The 25,762-nt window shown below is 43.3% G+C and overlaps 1 protein-coding gene across 5 annotated transcripts in view; it reads right to left on the bottom strand.

Moving 5' to 3' along the window:
• ERBIN (erbb2 interacting protein) overlaps positions 1-25,762 on the bottom strand; it is a 2,559,118-nt gene that overhangs the window by 2,220,728 nt on the left and 312,628 nt on the right. For all 5 annotated transcript variants that reach the window (XM_069627374.1, XM_069627371.1, XM_069627370.1 and 2 more), the window contains one exon: positions 18,633-18,689. The gene's annotated coding sequence lies outside the window, so the exon portion shown is untranslated. The remainder of the gene's footprint in view (positions 1-18,632; positions 18,690-25,762) is intronic.

Here is a 25,762-nt window from a genome sequence, read left to right as displayed (position 1 = left end):
AGTCAACACCACGTTCACAAAAAGGAAATTAGGTTGAAGAGCACTTTTAGGACAAGACACGAAAGATCATTTCAAGCATCTCTGCTTTTTGCGAGTGCACATAGGGAGGCAGACATCCAGGCGCGGCACAAAGTAACTCATGTCTATGGATAAAGACACAAGTTATTCATGAATTCTTGACAGTTTACATTCACTTTTACAAACCAGTGCAGATTTTTCCAAAATCATATTGTTCCCTCGACCCCACCCCACTCCCCCAAGAGAACAGGCAAACATGAGGGTCCAATCACTTCAAGGCTTCTGTTTAAAGATAAAGTGTAGTGATTGTGCCAAGTTTATACATCTATAACTATGTGTCACTCAAATCAGTGTTATAGCTTCACATCCATTTGGTTGGACCAAGTGACAAAATAAACCCCATAAAAAAAGGACTACTAATCGTACCTATAGGTAAGAACTATGGCTCCTCCCACAAGTTACATCCATATGATCTATAGAAAGTGTACAACCGATTAGTGGCCCAGTCCTACAGACCTACCAGGCACATAACTAACCTCACCGGTTTTATCTACAAGACCAACCTACGGTTTAAAAATCGAAAAGAAATGATTAAACTAAGATGTTGATGTGGGATGTATTTACCCATGCATCCGAGCCCTACCTCAAAACTGTGCAGTACTGACATGAAAACATCATGATGGCCAGAGCTTCCCAGAAAATGCACAGGGAAATGCATGAAGAATAGGCTGCCACTCATTTTTGCCGATGATATGGGCACAGAAGGAAACTGCCTAAAACCACCATTGGACTACCCACACAGTAGTCTGAAACCATTGGGAGTGGCAATGCTGATTGCCAAAAGCAAACCCATAACTGTTGGGAATTCATTTTCTTAAATCCCAAAAAGGGGTGCAGTACCAGTACTCACCACTATCAGAAAGCCGGCGTTTTAAAACCACCAGATTTTACTTTTTTGTAGAAAACTGAATAAATGAACCCAAAACAGGCCAAAGAAAGACTTACTGAGAGGTGGATACAATGTAAAGTTATATTCTGAAGTGACTTGAAGGTTTATAACAAGACTGGCTGAGCTGTGGATTTCAGCAGTTTAAGTAAATTTGGACTGAAAGACACTAAAAAAATCTAAATGTTTAAATTGACTGAGTGACCTACTTTTGAGTGTCACATAGGTTGCAATTGTTTAAATGTCATAGTTTTAAACTTAGAATCAGCCTTCTAGCTGCATATGTGAAAATGTTTAGTTTTATTTGAATGCAGAAACTGGGGAACAGAAATGACATGTAGCTAAAAACTGGCTTAAAGAGATTCCAATTTGCCTGGCAACTACCCCCATCAGGAGTGAAACTTGAGTCACAGCTGTGTTCCCAGGCCTAGCTGCCCTTTTGCTGCTCACACCAAAAGGGATATGACACTTCCCTGATTGAATTACCTGGGCTCTGCAGGAAATTGAACAAAGCCCTGTCTTGACTCAGGCAAATGTTTTATGGCAGGAGTCGTAAATGGAGATTTCTCCTGGAAGCACAGGGGAGGGGCACTGCCTGTGAGAGCAAGCTGGCTTGGCAGAACTGGAAAAACCAGAAATTCAACCTTGTGCTGGAGGAAAACCACACCCCTTTGGGGCCAGAACATAACTCTAAAAAGATGAATAACTCAGAGCGGACATGTGAAAATTGTATAAATGACACCATAATTCTTGTGATTTTTCTGCCCACATTTTAAGAGGTTTTTAGAACCGGTGGCATGTTCAGGGGGGTTTTAGCGGAAAAGAGGATATTACTCAAAATGTGTGCATGTGAAAAATCTGACACTTCATCAACTAATGTCCATACTCCTTGCGCACATGTGTGTAAATTTGGGTTAATGTCCGAAATTGCGAAACCAGTTAAAAAGTGAAATGTGCCATTTTTGAATGCAAGCCCCCAGGAAGAGCAGATTTGGACAGGGTATACCTCCTGTGATATGTGAAGGGTGCATGTAATTTTAAACAAATGTGTACCTGTGCAAATATGTTTTTTTGAGCAAATATAGATTGTGTGTAAAGTTGACAGGGGTGGGTTCTCTGTATCATAAACAGACCTCATCATGAAGACACTTCATTTCATTCCCCCAATCAAGTGGAAGCGGATGAAGTGGCCAATGACAAGTGGAGAGGGGCTGGCTAGTGATGCTGCTCACACACACCCATTTTCAAAACACATAAAAGCAGAGAGACAGGACAGATAGGGACATTCATTTCCATTTGCAGCTGGAAGCTCTGCCAAAATTCCATACATTACCTCCATCAAACCTCCAGAGAGCCAACCTAGAGACTTTAATCTATCCAGAACTAGAGACCCAGACCAGACCAGCAGAGTAGAGCTGACCTGTTAGCAGAACCAGAGAGAGCTGACCCAGATCACTGTGAAGTGCAGAGAGCTGAACCGGAGTCCAGTCCTAAACCTGACCAGCTCCGTGGCAAGGCATATTTCTAAATATATTGTGAATACATAGCAAAACCGTGCAGAACCAATCTCCTAGTTAAAATAATATAATTCAATCTATTTTAATCTAAGTAGAACTGTCTCCTAACTGTCAACTGTCATTTGTAAAGCTGTCACTTGTCATTTTCTAGTTGCAAGCTGCACTTGTCTTTTTGAACTTTAAAATTTCAATCTGAAAAACGACCTTTATTCAATCGCTCATATCTCCGCGACCGTGTGTGCTAGAGACGTGCAGTAACTTTCATCTGGAAGCTGAGATCCTAGGCTTTCCTAGGACCCCAAAACGATAGTGATAGTCCTCTGTAATCACGCTCGGCGCATTCGCAAATTTAGCCGCGATTTGACATTTTACCGCGGTTTGCAAATTTCTTCACGTGTAAAAATCTGCTGCTGCTTGCCTTCCATTTGCCAGAAATTCGTTTAACCTGCTAGTTACACCCTAGATCCTTGCTAAAGTGATCCTGAACTTATTCAAAACTTGATACCACTCACCCTGAACCTCTAGAGGGAATTTAAAGCATTTTAGCGTATTTTTCACTCCATTGCCAGCACATATCAAAGCATTTTGCCTGTGTTTTCAACTTCTGTAGTCTAAGTTGCTGGGTGAACTGAATTACATTTGAATTGCATTTTTGAGAATTGTGTGCCTTCCTTCCATTTCCTTGCATTGCATAAAAGGGGGGTGAATTGTCCAAGAAAGGGATTACATTGTCTTTTGCTGAAATCCTATCAAGTTATTTTCTGTACTGCATTTCATTCCACATTGCATCCATTGGAAACCATAAAAGTATTGTTGCTATCTTATCCATTTCATGTCAACTCCTTAGTGATTATAAAGAAGTGTGCTAGTGCCAGATTCTCTGTTGTTAATCTTTATCATACCAGATTAAGTGTGATATCCAATTATTAATTTATTATAAAGCGTGATATAATATATATTGTTTAAGTTATCAAATAAACCTTTAAACTTGCAAAACAGAACTACTTCTTGGCTCAGTGGAGTCAGGGGGATTCCAAGGGAGGGGTGTTATATAGGGGTAGTCATCCAGAACGCATGAACTGGACATAAAGATATATCAATAAGGGTTTTCATTCAGTATTCTAGACTAGGCGTTGACTTGGCTGTAGTGCTGAATTGAATCCTCTTACATTGATCACCACCTGAGAAACTTTAAGGTAACATGAGCCCCTTTTTAGAAAGGCCGGACCTCTCCATCATAAATGGAATATAAATCAAGTACTCCGATAGCAACAGCTAACACAGGCATATACATACTCTTACTATTATTCTTCCTTCTCCCTTATGACACTGGCGTAACAGAATTGGAAGAGGCCGTGGAGGACTGGACCGACAGCCCTATAACATTTGGGTAAACATCAGCCATAAGGAAAGAATACCAGTAGGCACACCTAATATCACCGACAATTAATCCACTGAACGATATGCGCTGGATACAGGGAACAGGGACGCCTCAGACCACGGGAATATAATGCAGAGCATGCCAATACCCCACACCAGTCACACCTAATGCCTCAAAAGAGTACCAAAGCATCCCATTCACATATAACCACTACCTAAGAGGTCAAAGCACCAATAGACACCCCCAAGAGCACATTCCTGAATCACACAACTATGTGGCTAAAAACAGAATGAGTATGCACTATAGTGGATGATAGCACCACATCAACTATCACAAAATGACGGAACGCACATGATTAATGCAGGACATAAAGCCAATAGATACATGTATACCCTGACGAATGATAATATAAAAAAGGAAGATTCCTTACCTCCCTAACTCTCCGCTTTTCTTCTCTTGCTTTCTCCCCCTACACTTGCTTCTTTTTACAAAGTGTGTTGATGACAATGTTGCTTAACTCGATGTTAGACGATTGTATGGATGTAAAAGGAATAACCATGATTTGTACTGGAGATATATACAATCAATCATCTGTCCAAGTTGAATTGATGTAAACATTTATAATTATAGTTAAAAAAAAACCTTTACAAAAACATGTCTAATGTGCTATGCAATATATAGAACCACCATGACTGTACCTAACCACTGTACATATGATGCAATGCCTTAAAAAAGCCCTTTAATGGCCGAAACATAAGCACGTGCAACCACCCAGTCTATGTTCGAGAAACCAATAAAAATATACACGCAACGATTTTGTGACTTCCTAGCGCAGTAATAGACCTAGCTAACCCAACAAACACAGCTCAGTGTTATAGCTTCACATCCATTTATTTGGTTGGACCAAGTGACAACAAACCCCCTTGAAAAATATTTTTACAATATGCAAGAATGGTATACTCCTACCCTACTCTGCATCACTTTCTTCTCTTAACTAAATCGCAACGTGATTTCCTCCATGCCAGCCAACCTTTACATTATAACCACTCCACAATCTAATTTCTTGCCATTTTAAAAAAAGCTCATGCTGCAGCATACAAAGAGGACTACTGGGCTTGCCAGAGCAGCAGTCAATGTGGCACCCATGACAACCCCTACAATCCAGTTGGATTATCCTTCCTAACTCTTTGAAAATCTGAAATGAGTGAAGCACTGCTGTGTGCTGAATTTACCAGGAGGTAGAGAAGCTCAGAATGCCCATGGACTTCCAGTCGTGACAAGATTGGAGCAATTAAGAGGATCGCCAGTGAACCACCATTTTAGGAGCTACTCCCTGTAGTGCCATTATCTCTTGAACAATAGGACTCCTTGTCAGATGCCTACCCTGCAGAAGTGCTTGCTGGGGCTTGATCCTCCAGTGAACATGGGACCACCAGAAAGTAGTGATGGGGGGTCCATTCCAGAAACGGTTGCAGAACGGAGAAGGGCTATAATGCCCTCAACGATTCATAGGGGCATCAAGAGGACAAGAAAAGGACTGTCATTAATCAAAATATTAAAATAACAATGCAAAGGAGGTCACCAACATTTATGTAGGGGGGGGGGGGGGAGTCATCACAAGACATCAAATACACAAGTAATCTCACCATGCCTGTGGCATTTTGCTAGATATAATACATGCATACCAACACACAAAAGCACCATTAATATTCCTCATAATTCTGCTCCAAAATAACACAAGGTCACCTCTAAACAGCGTTCAATTGTATACCACAATGTCGCTCATCGAAAACACTCTTCAAATAACATTTACCAAAACCAACTTCAGTCAGTAAATAACAAATCCAAGACATTTCATTTTCTCCAGTATCAGCAACAAATATCTGTACCATAGAAAGGTTACATAGGTCAATGTGTATATAATTGTCATTAGTCTAACTTTACCACTCCCTCCCCTTAGGAGTGAGAGATTGTGGATTACTAAACTGCGTCCATGCAATTTAAATAGAGACTACAATTAATTGAATCATACTTATCCAGGTGTGAGTTAGTTAGAACAGAACTACCGATTAACAATGCATCGAATATTATTTCACCCACCCCACCCAGAAGAATGGCTGTCAGAATTTCATTAAACAGATGAATCCTCTGTCGCTTTCACTTCACAGGATTCATATTAGCATAATTTCTATGGGCTGGGAAGTGACATACAAATATCCCAACTCCAATATCATTAACATATTTTTGGATTCTATAGACGAATGTTCGTCGGGCGATTTACCTTCCAGAATCGGTTCAGAGTCTCGGTTGACGATTAGGTCCATGAAAACACATTGGGTATAATTTTAATACGACTTAATTACATAAATTGCACTTTATATGCATGGAAAAGGAGTCAGAGTTAAAGTGCGCACAAAGGAGAAATCAAATCTTATCTTAGAATAAAATCTCAACTGGCACTTCAATTTAGTAAGAAAATTCTCCTGCTTGCCACTGGAAAATACCATCTAGTGGCGCCTCTAAACCACCCACTCCTGGGACTAAACAAAATAATGGCACATCTAGTTCTTTTGGGGGGGGAGGCGCAGGGGGACTCTTACATTCATTTTAAGATGGTTATTTTAATTCATGGAACCAGCTCCACAGAAAAGATGTCTATTCAACCATGAATCAGTTTAAAGTTTCATTATGGCTTTTTACAATAGTCTGGCGGTTGTTAAATACACGATTTACATCAAAATGTTTTTGAAAGAGTCAAGCCCATGCCACTTTATTCAATATGTCAGAACCATGCACCTTTCGAAAACATGGCAATGTTCTTTTCTTCTTACAGAATATCTTGCTAAATCCTTTGAATATTGTGGGATAGTAATATTTCTGTAACACAAGCCATTCATTTTCTTGCTAAGTCAAGTTGTGAAGTTGGACATTGGTACTTTCGGATGTAAGGGTCCTTCCTAATCTTCTGTTGTTGCAATTAAAGTGGACTAAAAAAACCTTTTCCTTTTGGGATTGGTTAGATAAATGTTCCTAGTGAGTGAAAACTCAAGTTTGTTGGATATGCCATTTTCATGTCTCCAGGCCCTCTGGCGGATCTGAAAAACGAAAAAGAAGAGGGTTGGCAGGGCCTGGTTAGTGGGATTGAGAGGGAAAAGCGCAAGAGAGCTTTGATGTGCTGCTGGTAGCTTCAGTTCGGGAAAAAGGTCACTGTGCTGGTTTGTTTTTAGTTGGTAACCGCTATATGGTGTTTGGTACCAGAGTGTGTATGGGGTGATGAGTGAGATTGGTTTAGTTCCCTGTTGGTTGTTAACTGTGTAGATTCTGGTGGTTATACGTTTTTTCCTCTGCTGAGATAGGAATGTGATTTGTTCAGTGTTTGAGGACGAGTATGCAGAGTATTTGAGAGTTTGTAGTAGGGTTAGTGGGGAGCTGTCTGGGTCCTTTTGTGAGTTATGTTGACCCGTTGAGTTAATATTATTCTGTGGTGAATTGCAGTAGATGGTTTTATTTCTTTGGGTGGCAATGTTTCGGTTCATCAGGTTTCAGTTTTTGGTGTTTGTAGTGTGATGTGCCGGCAGTTGCCCTTTGATGAGGTTTCCTATTTAGCTCAGAGTTCATGAGCCATGATGTTAATGTTCTGATCTTCTTTTGGGAGAGAATTCCAAAGTCTCGTAACTATGCAGGAGAACTCTATTCCACCCGCTTTGTCTATTGTTTAGATTCGACGGGAAGGGCATTGCTGGACCTCAGTGTTCAGTTTATAGATTGACATGTTCCCCTGTAGGAGTTCTGCTCCTTGGCCATGGATTACTCTGCATTATGCAGAGCCTTTTTAAGAAAATGTGTTTGACCGATAGCCAATGTAGGGTTCTCAGTGGGTCTGAGGAGTAGTCTTGCTGCTGCATGCTGTATTCGTTCTAGTTTTCGATGGAGTAGTCTGGCATTCCAAGATAGATGATGTTGGCTTAGTCCATTCTTGACATGACTAGAGAAATGGCAGCGCATGCTCTATGTGGGAAGATGAAAAAGGGAAGCATCCGTTCGATTGTGTGTAGGCGGAAGAATCATTTCTTTACTACTGCGTTGACGTGTGTTTCGGGTGTTAAGTCATAGTCCATTAATATTCTGACATTTTTGACCACTGTGAATGGTTCTGGTCAGTTTCCCAATTCAGTAGGCCATGGAATGCAGAATGGGTCGACAGGTCATTGGGCATGGATCATCATTTCTCTTTTGTCCGGGTTTAGTTGAAGACTGTTGGAACTCATCCAATGGTTTATTTCTGTGAGGCAGTTGGTAAGGGATCGGTTTTGTTCTTAGCTAGTGTTCATTTGAATTGTAGCATGTGAGGCTGTGTCTTGATGAGCTTGATGCAGGGGGTGGGGTGTTTTTTTGTTTATGGTTTATTATAAACCTTTACAAAAGCACAGTTGAAAAGACACAAATATCTTAGTAGAAAATCACAAACTTAAACAATTCATTACAATAAAAATCACAAATTGCTAATTCACCATACATCAAACAGTTATTTCAATTTCATCCCAAGGTTAATACGGTAAACAAAATCACAAAATCCGCAATCACAAGAATCACCTCATCTATACTAACTTAGATCACAGACCGTTTTTAAAAAGGTTATTATACGAATAATCAGAATAGGTGAGTGTCCATGTCTCATGGACACATACGTTTGGAGAATACAAAAAAAATTCTGTTCTCCGTTTGATCAACATGGGGCATGATAGCAAGATATGATATAGGGTTTCATCAGACCCTTCTTGATTACAGAAGCTACACCACTTATTCGCAGATACAGTTCTTACATTTAAAATATAGTTAGTGTGCATAACATTCATCCTAAATCTCAGAGTTTGATAGACCTGGATGGATATTTATTTAAGTAAATTTCCATACATGGGGCAAATTTCCAAAAGGAATGGGCTTGTTTGTAAAGTTTGGAATTCGCCACTTTACTCATTGTCAAAGACCAATATATCCCCTGTATAATTAGTTTTTGGGCCTGTTCAACAGATTGCTCTCAGCTATACCCATTTCCTCCAACATCATTTCAACATCCTTATTTAATCTAATCCTGAAGGGACAAGCTAAATCATTTCCTGCTTTAGTATATAAGTTACAGACCCCAGACATCTTACATTTTCTCCATAGTAAGAGCCTCTTAACCATAACCACTGAATGGAGAGATTGCAGACCAAATTCGTACCTTATCACCTCCATATGAATGCATTTGGGTAAGAACAATAATAAACCCTTCCAGATGATACCTTCCAAGATTTTCAAGCAGTTCATAATTTTAGTAGCAAAAAGTTCCAAGCCATAAGTTAACCTTGGTACCACTTTTCTTAAATAGACCTCCAAAATGGGTTTCATGGAAAATCCCCCAAATTTCTTTTCCAACAATCGCATCTGCCTTAACGCAACTTCGGCTTTGGCCCTAAATTGGTTTTTAATCAGGGGAGCAGAGTCCATGCCAGAAAAACAATACCCTAAGTATTTGAAGGCTTTTTGAGGCTTAATATGTTTACCTTCACAAAGCCAGGTATAAGACTCCTGCTTCCTGTTAGCTTTACCCATACAGATGATGATGGTTTTTGTTGTGTTGATTGTTAGGTGAAGATTACTTATGAATGATTCGAAAGCCTAAAGGTGCTGCAGACCCACTTTGGTATTGTCTAACAGCAGGAAATCATCTGCATATGCAAGCCACGAGATTGGCATCCCATTGAGTTTAGGAGTCACCAGACCCCCGTTGTGGAATACAGAATGGGCTCCACTAACAAAGAATGAAGATGGTCGGAGCCAGCATGCAGCATTGACGCAGACCATTACTGGTTTCCATTTGCGAGGAAAGCCCACCTTCGGAGTTCATTCTAACTACCAACCTGGTGTCAGTATATAAGGCAATAACTATTTCCAACAAGCGTTTAGGAATGCCCAAGGAGTTAAGTTTGTTCCATAAGATTGGCCTGTCGACTAAATCAGGTCCATTGATGCTACAAAGGTCGATCTTGCACCCTTTACCCAAGCTTTACTCTAAGCATCTAAGGACCAGGCCACCACAATCCATGCCACATTTCTTTTTAAAGCCCATTTGATTCAGACTCCGGATTTGATCATCATCTATTCATTTCTGGATGTCAATCAACACTAGTGAGGCAAACATTTTAGAGTCGGAATCAGCTATGGCAATCAGACGATAACTACTAGGCAACAATCTAGAACCCTTTTTGAACACCGGGATAACCACTGAAACCCTCCATGACTGAGGAATTATTTTGGTTATACACACATCTTTAAAAGGAATACATAAAATTTTAGCCCAATAAGAAGGATTGGATTTTAACACTTTATTGGTGAAGTTATTCAAACCTGGTGCACCCGTATTTTTTTATTTAATTCAGACTTATGTCTTCAACCTGACATAACAGTGGCCAAGAAGAAACAGTCACCCTGACTGGTGGTAAGTCTGGTCACTTGCCCTATATAATTTTGCAAAATGGCCCTCCCATATCGCTTCTGGGATTGAATTGAAAATAGAGACTTCCTGCGAGGAGTCAACATTATTGATCAGTTGCCAGAAGTTTGATGACGAAACACCCCTCATTGCTCCCAGCATCCTTTCACCATCACGCTGGGCAGCAATACATCGATGGCTAATCCTCCAATTCTTGTAAGCCTGTTTCAATTTTTTTTTTAATCATTAAAGCCATAGCACCAGAGTCAGAGAATCCTAGTTTGCGAATTCTACGGACCTCCCTTTGAAGGCCCAGTTTTCTCCCTTAAACTTCATGGTTCGTAAATTGTTTATGATAAGTCTTTCAATGGACCCTACACTGGATCTGATCATTAAACCTCTGCATTTTATCCCTCATGGTGAATTCAAAACGTTTCGCAGAGAACATGAGCATACGCTGTTCAAGCTGGGTATCGTCATATTCCCGAATCATTGTTGCTGTGAATTTTTTGGTTGAGTTGTGGGACCATTTGATCCTATTCTTAGAAGTATTAAGTAATAGACCCTTGTTGTAAAACTTAGGGTCAAACAGTAATAGATTATTCACAAACTCCACCTTTAGCATGCAATGGTCGCTCTCTGGTACCTCATTTAATTCAAGTTTTATCATAGAGTTACTCAGATTGGCTGACAAAAAAAGGTAGTCTATTATAGAAGAGCAACCCCTTGCTTTCCAAGTAAAATGATAATTTACAATCAAGACCCCACAAATCACCAAAGAGCACCTCTTAATTTCTGATTACCAGTTACAATATTTGCCCTATTAAGATAGTTCGTCACCCACCAGCCTGTCCACTGAACAATCTGCATTTAAATCACCTGCAACAATTATTTGACCCCCAATATTCTCGCTGCACCATAAATCGATAGATTTTCCTAGGGAGATTAACTCATTCTCCCGCTGTGCATCAGAATTCATTCGCATTCCAATATACATTAATCGAGAGCAGTGAATAGCCATCAACCCCCTCTCCAACCTTAAAAGCAGTTAATAGAAATGATTGACCATTTTTCCAAACCCCTGTTTTGGTAAAACCAGGAGTCACTTGAGGCAGTGAACAGACCACCCTTGAGTCTGCCCCTCAAACCCTTAGCCGCACATATTTCATCCACTACAAATCCCTCCCAGCCCACCAACGAGATTAACCATGTTTCCTGCAAAAAATAAAGTCAAGAGAATAATTCAGTCATAAGAGATTCATTATTAAAAAGATGAAAATTCCCTCTGGAATTCCAACAAACAGCTTTTAAATTGTGGCTGCTTTCTAAACTGGTTTCCCTAAATCTTTTAGGGTGTTAATCACATCACGTAAAGATAAGGCCAGCCATCTCCAATCCTGTTTTTCAGATCCCTTACGGTCTGAAATGGGTAGGAGGATCTTTCTTTTCGTATATCAGACTGTTAGCTCTTAACCCTCCTCCATCAAAGCCTTGCATAGGTACCATCTGATCTTTGAATGGAAAGAGATCGAACCCCATGTGTTGAAGGGCTTCAGCTTCCTTCAATATCATTGATCTTAACAAAGGGGCCGGAATTACGAGTCTAACTAAATCTAATCAATCTTTGTGGATAAAATCCACCAGTCTAATATCTGCTGAGGTGAGCCTCAAATCCGGAATCGCAGCAAATAAGGACAGAATATAGGGTCTATTTAGATGTTGATACCTCCCATCATTAAACAGGGAACATAATATCAAACCAGGTAAATTCGCGAAAGCTGGAGGTTTGAGATCATATTCAGATCTTATTTCTCCGGCATCTTTCACAGACCCCAAATTAGCAGATTCATTAACATAATAATGGCTATGATTATTCATTACCTCACCACTAGTACCATTTTTATTGTTTATTGAATCATCCGAACGCCTTCTCTCCTTCAGGTGTTTATTTTCGTTCAGGATGACTTGGACGCTCCTCAATAATTCATAAATGTTTGCCTGCTGACCAGAATCATACACGTTGCTTGTGTCAGCTTTATCATTCAACATCGGTACCTTTTCGGTAACCAAAGTATTGAGCGTCTGGATAGACATATTTGGTCCCTCACCACTCATACCCATTCTTGTATTAGTTGAGTCATTACTTCTCCCTTTGGCCTTCAAAATATTATTTTCGTTCATAATGTCCTCAACAATCCTCAGGATGTCTTCCACTCATCTGCGAATTATGTGCAGACGGGATGCTACTAGGAACCGAGACCTCACCATGATACGGCAGCGTGCCCAACTCCCCCCTGCCAGTGATCAACTCTTTGACCATTGTGAGATTAGTAAAGGGCATAGTATTACAAACAGTTGGATCCTTGTGATAAAGGCCCTTATTCAAGGTTTGTATGATAGGTCTTTTTGCCGACATGGCAAGAAGTCCAGCTTCCCTAGATGAAAGATTAATAGCTACAGTTTATCATTCTCATTGCTCGCTACCCAGACAGGATTATTACAATCTTTATCCCCAGGTTCAAATTCAGAGAGGTTAGTGGTGTTTTTAAAAATTTCAAAAATGTCACTTAGGCCACTTTCAAGTCTATTTGGATTGGTATAGAGGGGATCCTTTTTCTTTTTCATAGTTTCATACATTCCATCCAGACCCTCTTGATATTCACTCTGGGTTGATTGGTCAATAGAAAGCTTGTCTTCGACAACCACCTTTTCATTGGAAGCTTCTCTCTGGGAACCTACATAGATAATTGAGTCAGATACTTCGCTCACAATCAGATGTTTGAAATCCAAATCCCTCAGGAATTTTCTAGATGTTTTATTTTTTTGGTCGCTTTTTTTGATTTATTATTATTTTTCTTCACCTGTTTTTTGATGCTTTCGAGTGAGGAATACAGGATGGAGCTCCTCCACCTAGGCCTTTGGAGCTTGGTGGATCACTCCCCCCACTCTTAGCAGATGCAACTTGACCCTTCAGCACACCCTTAGCCACCACCTCCGAAAACTTTTGAGCCGGTGCACTCTTTACAGATTTTATCAACTGGAGGAGCAGGAGGTAGAGACTGCTCCCTCGCAACACCACTCCCCCCCCCCCCCAATAGAGAGCAGCCTTCAACTCTACCCCCAGCTCAACAAACCATCTTGAACAATCGGCAAAAATAAATCTGAAATTCTCTTAGGCAGGTCTGTTACCTTAGCAATCCTGGACAGAACCTCAGTTTGTTTTCTGAGTTCAGCCAGAATAGCACGATTAAAGATACCAATTATAGATGTTGTTTCGTTAACCAGACGGAACTCAGTTCTACCCCTGTCTGTATGTCATGAACAGGGTCATCCAAAGTATCATCAGGGATGAAAATAGCAGGAATATTTATGTCAAAATCATCCAAGTCCGTCACTTTTCCCCACTGAGGGATCCTCACTAAGAACATCATTATTCAAATCTTCACCAAACGGTTGCGAGGAATCAATATTCCCCTCTATATTTCTCAAATCGGCAGAGCAATCCTGGGCACACTGAAGCAGCTCTTCCTCTTCCGCACAAGGCGCAGGAAGGGCAAGTGCAGGCTGGCTCTCCGTGTGCTTACCGCATTGAAGAAATCCGCCCTGTAGTCCTTCCGTAGGACCGCCATTTTTGATTTGCCCATGCCACCACGTACACAATAAATTTCACAATGTCACTTGAAGAAACAGCCAAGGGCACTGATTACACCAAATATGGAAGAATATATTGAGGGCTCCCTCACCCCAGAACCGCCTAACAGCCACACTCCCTATGCACTTCGGGATGCGCGTGCACCTGTGCAGATAAGTGGCTGTGGGCAGAAGGGCGGGACCAGTAGGCGGAGCTGCAAAGTAAAAAGCAGAGTGAGTTACAGCTACAAGACACGCGGTAACTAAACAAAACAAGAAACTATTAGGCACCAGTGATTACCCCAAAAACAATTCCAATGAGCAGTCCAGCATTGGCACGTTTCGCGCAGTCCAGAAATAATAAGGGCTTCCTCCTGCCGACAGCGTCAGTCAGGGATCCAGGAGAGAGCAGGAGAGCAGAGCACCCAGCCCAACAGTCACACTTCCTATGCACTTCGGGATGCGCGCGTGGCAAGTGCGTGAACCCGTGCAGATTTGGAAGTGGGTGTGGGCAGGAGGGTGGGACCAGTAGGCGGAGCCAAAAACAATTTCAATGAGCAGTCCAGTATTAGCGCGTTTCGCGCAGTCCAGAAATAATAAGTGCTTCCTCTTGATGAAGGCGTCAGTCAGGGATCCAGGAGAGCAGAGCACCCAGCCCAACAGCCACACTTCCTATGCACTTAGGGAAACGCGCGCGGGCATGGGGTGGGTTGTTGAAAGCTGATCGATCAAGTAGTATTAGGGCTGAGTTGTGTTTTAGATCAGCCCATATTGATAGTAATGCGGTTTCCATTCCTCTCGTGGCTTTTAAGACAACTTGTGCCTGGTCTAGTATCCGATTGTTTTCTAAATGTTTCAGGACTTTTATGTAACCGTAGCTTTCTAGGAGTTTCTAGTGTGGGCCATTTGAGATTGGTCGGTAGTTGGTTAGTTCTTCAGTGTTTCCCACTGGGTCTTTAAGGAGTGGCTTGATGTATACTGATTTGAAAGCTTGTGGCACAGTTCCTGTTGCTGCCGAGTGGTTGAGGACATATTCTGCAAATGTTTTCTGGGTGATGGTCTTGTATATGTCGGCTGGGCAGGGGTCTGCTGAAGAGCCAGCTCTGTTGCTTTTGCTGACTAGGCTGTTTAATTCTTCTGTCAAAATTGGGTAGTTTGGTCTTGTAGATGGTTCCGGCATTGGCTGGTTATGGAGGTTGTTGCTATTGTTAGGCATGCTCTTAATGACTAACTGGATGTTTCTGATTTTGTTTTTGAAGTGGTCTGCAAGGTTATTGATTAGTTTTTGTGATGACGTGGGTATGCTGTTGGGTTTGTTAGCCCGATGTTGAAAATCTCATTCTGGGTGTTGCTTGAATTTGTGATCCGTTCGTTGTAATATGTCTTTTATGCTTTCAGTATTGCAGCTTTGTAGTATCAGTCTTTGGTATGTGATTTTTCTACGTTTATCATAGCTTATTTTTCTACATTCTTGTTCCATTTGCCGGTTTGTTTTTTTCAGTGCTTGAGGTGGGCTGTGAACCATCTCGCCATTGTTTTTAGTGAGGGGGTGAATGATTGTTCTGCTGAAATGTCTAGTTCTTTCGTGATCCTTTTTGGATTGTCCCAGTTCGCTCTTCAATGCTCGATGAGTCTACCATAGTGATTGATGGTTTTGTGGCTTCCAGTCTGGTGTTTAGGTCTGCAAGGTTTATGGATTTCAAGTTTCTCTCTGAATTGAAGGATATTTTGGGAAGTTTGATAGTATTCGCGTTGGCAGGTGGATAACAAAAGGGTATTAGGAGATTGCCGCGGCAGATTTGCATTGGAGGTGCAGTTGTGACCAGGTTTCTTTGTTGCAGAACATTTCATCTAGGATGTGGCCTTCTGCGTGTGTTGCACCCTTCACCAATTACTGTAGATAGCTGATTTGTTATACGGTTGGGTGAATCAATGTTTTCTTCTTCAAACCAGCTGTCGAAATCTCCCTGTATGATCAGGTGATCATGTTTAATTGTGATGGCGTCCACAAGTGTGTCAGTGAAATTAGGGTTGTATGCTGGTGGCCTGTAGATCAGTAGAAACGATAGGTTGCTTTGGTGATCTAAGGCCAAGTGCAGGAAGAGTGACTGGCAGTTTAGGATGTTTAATGGTGGTGCTGTTGTCATCTTTGCTGGTCCTTGTGTGCAACAGTGAGTTGTCCCAATTTTCCTTCTCGGTTGGCTCGCTTCAATTTGAAGTTGCTGGGAAGGAAATGGTGTCCCGATACCTTGAAGTTGTGAGTTTGCAAAGTTTTGGTGAAGAATAGGATGTCTGTCCCTCCATCTCTTAGCAGTTTGTATATTTCTGTTGTGTTATGACTTTGATCTGGTTTTGACTAGGTTGCAGTGTATCTATTTTCTGGGGTTTGCTTGTCCTCTGTTCGTGGCATTGGTAATTTGAGTTGATATCGATTCATTTTTCTATCAGGTTGTGCCTTCGGTTTTGTCATTTGTTGCTTTGTTGAACAGGTCAAAAAGGTTGCTTTTTCGGGTTGGTTTTCTTCCGGTTCGTCTGCCTGCTCACATTGAATCTCTGTCTTGCCAATGTTCTTGTTCGACGGTGTGTTGAGGTTCATTTTAGTTGTGCTTCTGTGGATTTCACGGCCGCCTGCTGTATTTCCAGCGATACTCCTTATGTGCTTACGGTTCATATGGTTGGTTTTGTGAGTGGGTGGTAGGTTGAGAGGTAGCACAATAAGTGGTGTGATTCTGGTCTTGTTCCAGCAAAGGGGCTCTTTCCCAGTGGGTGGGTGGGTAGGTAGGTAGGTAGGTAACTAGGTGTGCCATTTCTTGGTGTTGGTTGGTTCAGAGCTGTCCCGGTGGTGGAACTGTCCCAGGTGGAAACTGCCTTAGGTGAGAGTATTCCATGTAAAGTATCAACCCTTGTCCCAGGTTTTCTCTGTGTTGTTTTCCTGTGATGCAGGCTTCTTAGTGCTAGGAGCTTGTGATGGGGAGGTCTCGCAATGGCAGAATCTCAGTGTAAAGTCCTGACTGTTAGATATGCTGGTCCTAAGTCCCCATAGCGATGGTGCCTTGTATTGGCAAATGACTTAATGTGTCTTTAGCTACTAGATGGTTTAGGGTCACTTTGTTGCGGCCTTGTAGTGGTATTGGGTTCACAGCGGCGAAAGTCTCTGTGGTGGTTGTATCTTAGTCTCAGAGGCTTGTGGTGCTTGGGAACCCCAGTTTCACAGTGGTAAAGTTCTAGGCAGGAGGTTGAAGCATTTGCAGAATTAGTTTTGGAGGTTGAGTGTTAAAGTCCAAAAGGTTGGGTGGCAGAGTGGCAAGGTTAGGAAGTGGCGAACTCTAGGTGGGCTGTAAAGCAGGTTTCAGGATTGGTAAAACCTTAAGGACAAGAATTCAAAGTGAGGTGACTGGTGTATTGATCAAAGTTCAAATGGGGTGTAGCGCACGCATCAGCAGAATTCAAATGAAGTGTAATCCCAACAGTATCAACATTTAAATGTGGTATATTGTGCAAAATTCAAATGTGCTGTGACCACAACAGTATCCAAATTCAAATGAGATGCAACCAAGCAGCAGAAAAAACAAAAAAACAAACGTGGTGCGACTCACGCAGTAGCAGAACCCATATGAGAAGCAACCCCAACAGTACCAAAATTGAATAGTGGTGCAAATCCAACAGTAGTGCAACCTTAATGGTATCAAAACTTAATAGTGGTGAAACCCAGCAGTGGTAAAAATCAAATGTGGGAGGACCTTGCCGTAGCTGCAATCAAGGTGGCTACATTTAAACCTAGAGAGGTTATATGCGGAGAGATTTTGCAGTAGTAGCATCGCCGCAAAAAAGCAAAGGACCAGAAATCGAGCCTTTTCTGCCTACGTCCCCCCCATCCCCGTAAGCCAACTGACTCGCTAGACGCAGTCCTCAACTCTCCACCCTGTACCCCTCTGTATCGAACCCCTAGCTGTATATCTGTTCTTTTGCCTATGAAAAGCGCTTCGTTGTGCATCTGTATTGTTCTGTAAAGCGCTCCGTTGCTTCTCGAAGCTAGGTCCGCGCTCAATAAATACCATAATAGCACTAATCTATATTAAACTTCTCGACCTGGGCTCTGCGCATCTGTGTGACAGAGGATTCCATTGCAACATCATTGTATACCTTGCAGCAAATGATGCAATATTATGGCCTCAGACCGCTTAATGCATCCTTGTGATTAGAGCATTCAAGGGCTTAAATGAATTCTCAGATTATCTTCATCGCGATTGTACTGATTTACGTTATCATAGAATGGAGTTATGTAACATCGCTATGGGTATGTTATACACCCGATTATGAAATATTAGTGTTGAAACTAAGCATATTAAGGTGCAAAACGAATTCTTACTTCGAAAATAGCCATGCATTATTCAAGTTATTTGCACACACATAAGGGAAAAGGAACAAGTTAACAGAAGTACAGATTATTTGTCCATGTGTGGACAGTTTCACTAGTCCTAACATCAGGTCTTTATTAATTAGCAACACATAGGTTTCTTCTGTCGAGTCACAGTGGATAACATCACCAACGTTCGGTAGCCTGCTGTACAAGCCATCTAACAATCCAGCACCCGAGAGAACATGAAAGCAATCGCTTTATATCCACCCGTGCACATACTGAAACGTGCTACAGTATAAACATACCAGCGAGTCACGTGTTTCTCCCGGCTGCTGCTTCTCGGAGCTCTCACAGCCAACATTCTGTGGAAAGAAAATAATGCAATTTCAGAGCGCAGTCTGGGGTGGCCGCTGAACACAATAACAACCGCAGAAGGAGCAATGCAATCCAAGCCCTTTTTAGGGATTCCAATTGTTGAATAAGGCTGCACATAGCAAGCTCTTCGGCATACCAAACACAATCGAATGCTAATCTCGCCCTCAACCTCCGCTTTATAAAACAGCGAAGAAATTCCATTCCTTTACACTTCCCCGGCCTTGCAATCTGGAGTTAGAATATAAACCAATACAGTTGGCACACAACATTTTAGATATTCAGTTACAGCGGAAAATGTCAGCAATTCGTCAATACTAGCACAGAAATGTATTAAGAACTTCACAATCTAGAATGTATTATTCATATCGCATTCCTAGTATCTTTGATGTATATTGCAACATGGAGAAGCTGGGAACATTTGGTAGCAATACAGGCATGGCAAAACAGGACTAATGCTGTGAAAATGCACGAGGGCGCCAAAACAGAATGTGTGCAATTGAACATTTAACAGAACGACAATAATGTGCTTAAGTATTGTAGCGCGTTCACACGACAGGATTTAGGTTTACGTCGCTCTAGCCATTCTCCTGCGCTCCTAAAATAGGATGTATTCAGGCAAGTGTTGGCGTCACCTCTTTGTTCATACGCACCCGTGCGGTTAAGTTGTAAAATAAAAGGGGAGATGCTGTACGTTTCAATCCTCTATTTAAATGAAGGCTTGATATATAAAAAATTATTTCCGAAAACGGGGGCGATACAGTATAGGCAGAGAAGAAATACACAAAGTCCCGATTCATGGAAAAGTGTGCATTTGTCCCGCAATTGCAACGCGCCGAGAACGACACTGCGTGAGCCTTCACGCAAAATAAAAACTGCGCACCCCGCTTATTCCATTTAATTCACAAAGTAACCATATTCGCAAGTCGCGCCGGGAACGCCCCCACGCAAAGCATAAACAGCCAGAACCGCTACATTTGCGCACTCACCCTGGTGTGAATACACGCACCCGTGAAACAGTGCGTGGGGTTCCCCACAAGCAGGCCTGCATCTTGGGGACCCTGCGCAGGGTCCCCCGTAACTGTTGCCGGCACCCCACCAACATGCGTATAAAACTTTGTTAATCGGGTAAAACCAGTCCAGCACCCCACTATGCATCGTCGCTGATCCTCAAATCCGATCAGAACCCCGCCTGCATGCACACACCTCCAAATCTGATATGCTAACTCATATCTGTGCTGCGAATCCTATGCGCAAGTGCCCTTAAGCCTGCCTTCGGGTGATGGATAGATTGAGGGATTTCCATAGGCATTTCACAAGCTAGAGGTTGTATGGTCACATCCATGAATACGCTTTGCCGTGGGCATTTGTGTGTGTGCTACGTACTGCCTGTGGCCTGTCCCTTCTAACGCTCACTTCTATCACGTGTTCTTCCTCATTTTCTGAGTTCCACATCTACTCTACACTCTGCGCAGGCCTTGCCCCACGCTCTGCATGAAGTCTCACGCAAGGCACCCGTCAGCTCACAGAGCCGTGCATGCATGAAATCCACATAAGCCCAAGGAATATCCTGTGCTTTCGATTTCATGAATCGACGAATGGGATTATGCATGCAAATTGGCACGCAAGTACCCTGTTTTCCACGCAAATATTTCCATGAATCGGGCTGTGTGAAGCACAGGAGGGACACTCAAGAAGCGCACTGTTTGACACACAGGGAAGAAACCATGAGAGGAGTCATACAAAAGGGGGAGGGGCATTATCAGGAGAAGCAGGGGGTCACTCATATTGCTGCCTTAGAAATTCCTGTCACTTTAAGAGAATCAATTAGGGGATGTCCCATATGTGCCTGCACATTCAGCTTCCCTTGCGCATGTGCCAATATCATATCTATAACCACAAGAGGAACAGCAAGTGAACGGGGAACAGCACAGGGGCAACATGCTGGTCTTGGAAGCAAGACTACACAGAGCAACAGAGGTTCGAATCCCAGATCTGCGTTTAGAAACCGAACTCCGGTATTAAGGGCGTTATTAAAACCAATAAAATAAAAAACAAGACCTGACTTAAAACTGGAGTAGTCAACCGCTCACTTCACAAGCCGTCAACACCCGGTTAGGCTAAGGGAGTAATCTTAGAGGGCAAGGCGAGTGGGTGTCCAGCAAAGAGTGGACTGCCCATGGGGAAATCACTAACCCCCATGTCCCCACATCAGCAATGCAAGCCATCCACAGGGGTAGTGGGGCCCATCCGCCAATCCCCATACAAACTGCATAGGGACAAACATGTAGTCCTGTTATTTAATTTTGATGCCCGTGTAGCGTGCCAAGCCCCAAGACATCTATGCTCTTATTTACATATAAAAGATTGCAATTGTTAGAGATTACAGTCATACACATTTTCAAAATTACATTTTTTACAATTGGAGAAGTTTTTACATTTCACATGGCAAATGTCGGACTGGTTGGGTGCCAACAGTATAGTGGGGTGGGCTGTGGGGGGTCACTGGTGACGTGAGTGAGTTGTGCAATTGGTGTGTGAAAAGGTGCGTTTTAAGCCGTTTGCGGAAGATCCAAAAGGAATCCTGGGATCTGGGGTGAATGGGCAAGGCATTCCAGAGTTTACTGGGCATCAGGGGGAAGCTGCTGCCACCCGCTTTCTGGTTCTCGACTTTGGGGGTGACAAGGAGGTGCTTGTAGGCTGCTCTAGTGGGTCTGGCTGATTTGGATATTTTGTCGGCCAGATAGGCGGGGCTACCCGGTGGAGGCATTTGTGGGTCAGTATAAACGTTTTAAACCAGATTCATTCTTGAATGGGTTGGTAGTCAGTGGAGTTTTAGTCTAGTTTGAGATGTGTGCTGATCTGGGAATGTTAAGCGCTGCTCTGATGGCATTGTTTTGAAGGACCTGGAGTTTGTTGATGTTGCAAGTCGAGGTGCCGGTGTAATTATAAATTACTCACTGTATTGACTAACGTACTCTTAGTCCAAAGTCCACTTTCCTCTATACTGTATGGGCGTCTTCTTCCAAGGGACAGGAGACAGAACCTTTTTCACCAGAAAAAACCTTCCCCTTTAAATTTAGAGGCGTGCAGGGGTGCAGCCTTGGGAGCAGCCTTGGGAGCATGCGCTGCCCCGACTCTGCTCTCCGGCGTCACACCTCAGTCCCCATAGACGCGTCGACAATAGATTTAACCTTGCCTAATGACACGTATTATTAGGGGGGAGGTTGGTGGGACGTATGGAGGAAAGGGGACTATGGACCAAGTACGTTAGTCACTGTAGTGACTAACTTATAATTACATTCAAGTCCCGTCCCCATTCCTCCAAACTGTATGGGCGATTACAACTGATTGTAGCACCAGCGTGGAGAGGAGACCCTCCTTAAGCAAATAGGTTCCTGAGAACCGCCTGTCCAAAAGCCGCATCAGATAGAGCCGGCATTCAAACAGTAATGCTTGCAGAAAGCCGAGGGAGAAGCCCAAGTGGCCGCCCTGCTTATGACTTGCCAAGGGACATGGCGCTGGACTGCGATGGCCATTGCCTTGGCCCCGACTGTGTGGGCATGCAGGTTGGCCGGGAGCGGCTTGTACTGGCCCTCGTACGCTTATTTGATGGCAGAGACCATCCAGAGGGATATGGAAGCCTTCAAAGCCTGATAGACTTCCCTCGACTCCATTTCACAGGCGACTACCGTCCCCCAGAAAACTGTAAAGTTACCATTAACTTTAGTCAATCTACCACAGATCCAGTACACCCGATCTGCCATGGAGTACTGGAAAGGGTTAATTCGTATCCCTTTTCATCTGTACCTCCTAGAGCATTGTTTCGCTCGTTTAACATTTAGACTTGGCTGGTGGCAGTGGTATCTACCCTAACCTTTCTACCGCGATTAGATAAACGTGGTACTGTTCTTGGCTATTATATTAGCCTCGAACATAAACCCGCTTGACCAAATCGTCTTTCTTTTGGCTCCGGTTGGGTTTATTCGCCATTTATTTTTTTTAAAGTCCTTCTTGTGTTTTACTTTGAGCGGGAAACTAGGTTTGCCTTCTTTGTTCACGGTCTTTTGGCGGGCCTCTGCTCAGAAGCCCTCCTCAAGGCGCCTGGGTGTCTAGGTGGGCTGAATGTGAGGGAGGGGTGTAGTCACCCCCTGCACAGGGTATCCTAGGAAACCCAAGTCGCACTTTGTCATGATTGGCCAGGGTAGTTGTCCGAGCTGGACAAACCCCTTTGCTGGGTGATTGACAGCCAGGTTGTGTGAATGGGGGTTTTGCACATAAAAGGCAGGTCTCTTGGGCTAGAAGTCAGTCACCACTGGAACTACAAGGAACCAAAGAGAAGCGGAGAGAACGACTGCTGCTGCAACTACCCCATCCCGGTGAAGTCCTGCGCTATCTTCCCTTTGATGACTTAGAGAAGATCCAGTCTGGAGTCTTCTTCCCTCGAGCTTGGTGGGGATAACCAGCTCATCTTCCACAGCCAGAGGATCCTCTTCCTTGGTCGGAATCGCTGCACGCTGCCGTAGTGGTCCGGATAGCCACCAGAAGAGCCTCTCCTGTTTTTAAGGAGCGCACCTTTTATTCTTCGTCGCTGCTGCCGGCTTCATCCCTGTGTGGTGCAGACCCAGTTCAGACATCCTCCTTCACAACGAAGCTCCAGGAATCGTTGGTCTGCGGAAAACCAACAGGAACAACTACCAGGGCACCAGCTGCACCATTGGAACAAGGTACTGTGTTCTACTTGAGGAAACTGGGTGAACCCCTTTTCTTCATTTCCAAGGCTTGGCCTGGTCTTCCCTCCTTCTTATAACTTTTGCTTCCAAACACCGACAATATCTAAGTACTTTTGGCTACGTTGAATCGTGAACGGTCTGTGTGATCTTCGGCAACAGGCCCCGGTGTCTTGACCATGGCTCCGGCCCTTTGACTTTTGAACTCCTGTCTGAGTGTTTCTTGATTCTGCCTGCCTAACAAAAATATTGCCTGTGATTGTTGCCTCCAACTCCCTCTGGGAGTCTCAGGTGCCAAGTGTGTTTTTGCCCCGGTAGCATTTCATGTCACAAATAGGCGTTTGTTTAGTAGACCGAACTGTCAAAAAGTGATCGCAATCGTGTTCAAGGTAACATGTTTTTTTCATAACACCGGTTCATTCAGCAGAGGGTACTTACCTTGAGACTTACTGTACAAAGTGAATTGGTTAGTTGTAGTATATTTAATGTGTGGTTTTTATTTGAGTTTAATAGAAGTGTTGTGTTTATAACGAATGGTTTAAAAATAAATGTACTTATATATTTTACCTGAAACCTTGAGTCAGTGTTTATTTTTTATTTATTTGCATTTATAAAGCGCACAGAACTGCCCTGAGGCATCGTGGCGCTGTTACAGCTTAAACATAAGATAGGTACATAGTAACAAAGTAAACAGTTGGTTGCAGCAGGAAGTTGAGATTAGAGGAATATGCTTTGCTGTGGTTACAGAGCAAGCATAACTGTGCATGTGGTACAGAGTAACAGAGTAAACAGTTGATTGCAATAGGACAATGCAATTAAGGGTTATGCTTTGCTGTGGTTAAAGTGCAGGCATAAATGTGGATAGATTTTAGCAGAATAGAAAGGTTTTTAGGTTTTTTCTGAAGGTGGCGTACGTTTTTTCATTCCTTAGTGAGGTTGGTAAGGAATTCCAGTTTTTGGGTGCGAGGTGTTGGAAACTGGATCCTCCAGCCCTGGATCTTTGGAATGTGGGAACATGGATCATGTTGGTGCGGTGGGCTCTAGTGGGTCTGGTGGAGGCTTTGGGGGTGATTCTTTCTGCGAGATAGGGTGGAGCATCCAGTGTGAGGCACCTATGTGTGATGGCCATGGCTTTAAAGAGTATCCGTTCCTTTACCGGTAGCCAGTGGGCATCTTTCCAAGCTTGAGAGATGTGTTCTCTTTTGGGAATGGTTAGCGCTGCCTGGAGCGCGTTGTGTGATTTGGAGTTTTTATGTTGTGGGCGGAGGTGACTAGGAAAAGGGCATTACAGTAGTCCAGTTTGGTACCTATTGTGGCTCTAGCGATGGATAGGCAGTTTTTGGTGGAAAGAAAAGGCTTAACAGCGTTTATCACCTTGGTGGATAGCGCTGAGGAGGAAGCTATGGCGTTGACCTGTCGGGACATGGACAGTGAGGCATCTAGGTGAACACCTAAGGTTTTTACAGTCTTGGAGACTGATGGTGGAGTTGTCGATGTTGAAGGTTTTGTATTGAGGAGAGAGTTTGTTGAGAGTTTTGCTGGTCCCTACTAGGAGGATCTCGGTTTTTGCGTGAGTCACAGTAATTGTGGTCCCATTGTGTAATCTATGCTACTGCTCAAATACTCTTGAGATAAGCCTGGCTGCTCCGCCACTGCTACAACTCTGACATAGTACAGTCTTGTACCAAAGGTAAAACTTGTATTGTCACCCGTCTTAATCGTGTGTAGTGGTCCCTAAGGGCACTGCACTGGATTCTGCCTAACAATTGACTCGAATGGTTTGTGTGCCAGGGTGTCCAAGACTATATTCAGATCCCATACTGGGTGCGGTCTCTTGACGGGCGGGTAAAGCCTCGCAAGACCGGTCAGGTGTTTCTCGACAATAGGGTTGGAGGAGGAAAGAATGGCTTCCTCAGAGTTCCTGTAAGCCCCTATGGCTGACAGGTATGTAGGGCAGGTGTCGACCTGTACGCCCGAATGACCAAGGTGCGCTGAAAAGGAGAGCATGTCGTCCAGATTGCAGGCCAGAGGGTCCAATTCCCTTGGAGTCTGCCCAGAGGCAGATCCTGGTCGATTTGCTCTTGTACTGGTCCCTGGTGGCTTTGCTCCTGGCGCCCTGTATGATCTCCAGATTGGCCTGTGAGAGGCTAAGGTGCCGAAGAGTTACCTGCTCAGGTACCACGCTGTGAGGGTTAGTTTCCCAAGCGCGAGGTGGATGATCCTGCCCCCCTGCTGTGCCAGAAGATGCACCGGGCCCGTCGGGAGGTGTATCGGGGGCGCCTCCGAGAGCTGAGGAGCTCCGAAAAACATGGTCTGGCCAGCCACCATGGAGC

The sequence above is a fragment of the Ambystoma mexicanum genome, chromosome 6p, assembly GCF_040938575.1.
Source record: "Ambystoma mexicanum isolate Mex_15411 chromosome 6p, UKY_AmexF1_1, whole genome shotgun sequence".
Lineage (NCBI taxonomy): Eukaryota > Metazoa > Chordata > Amphibia > Caudata > Ambystomatidae > Ambystoma > Ambystoma mexicanum.
This window is presented reverse-complemented; position numbering and strand designations above follow the sequence as displayed.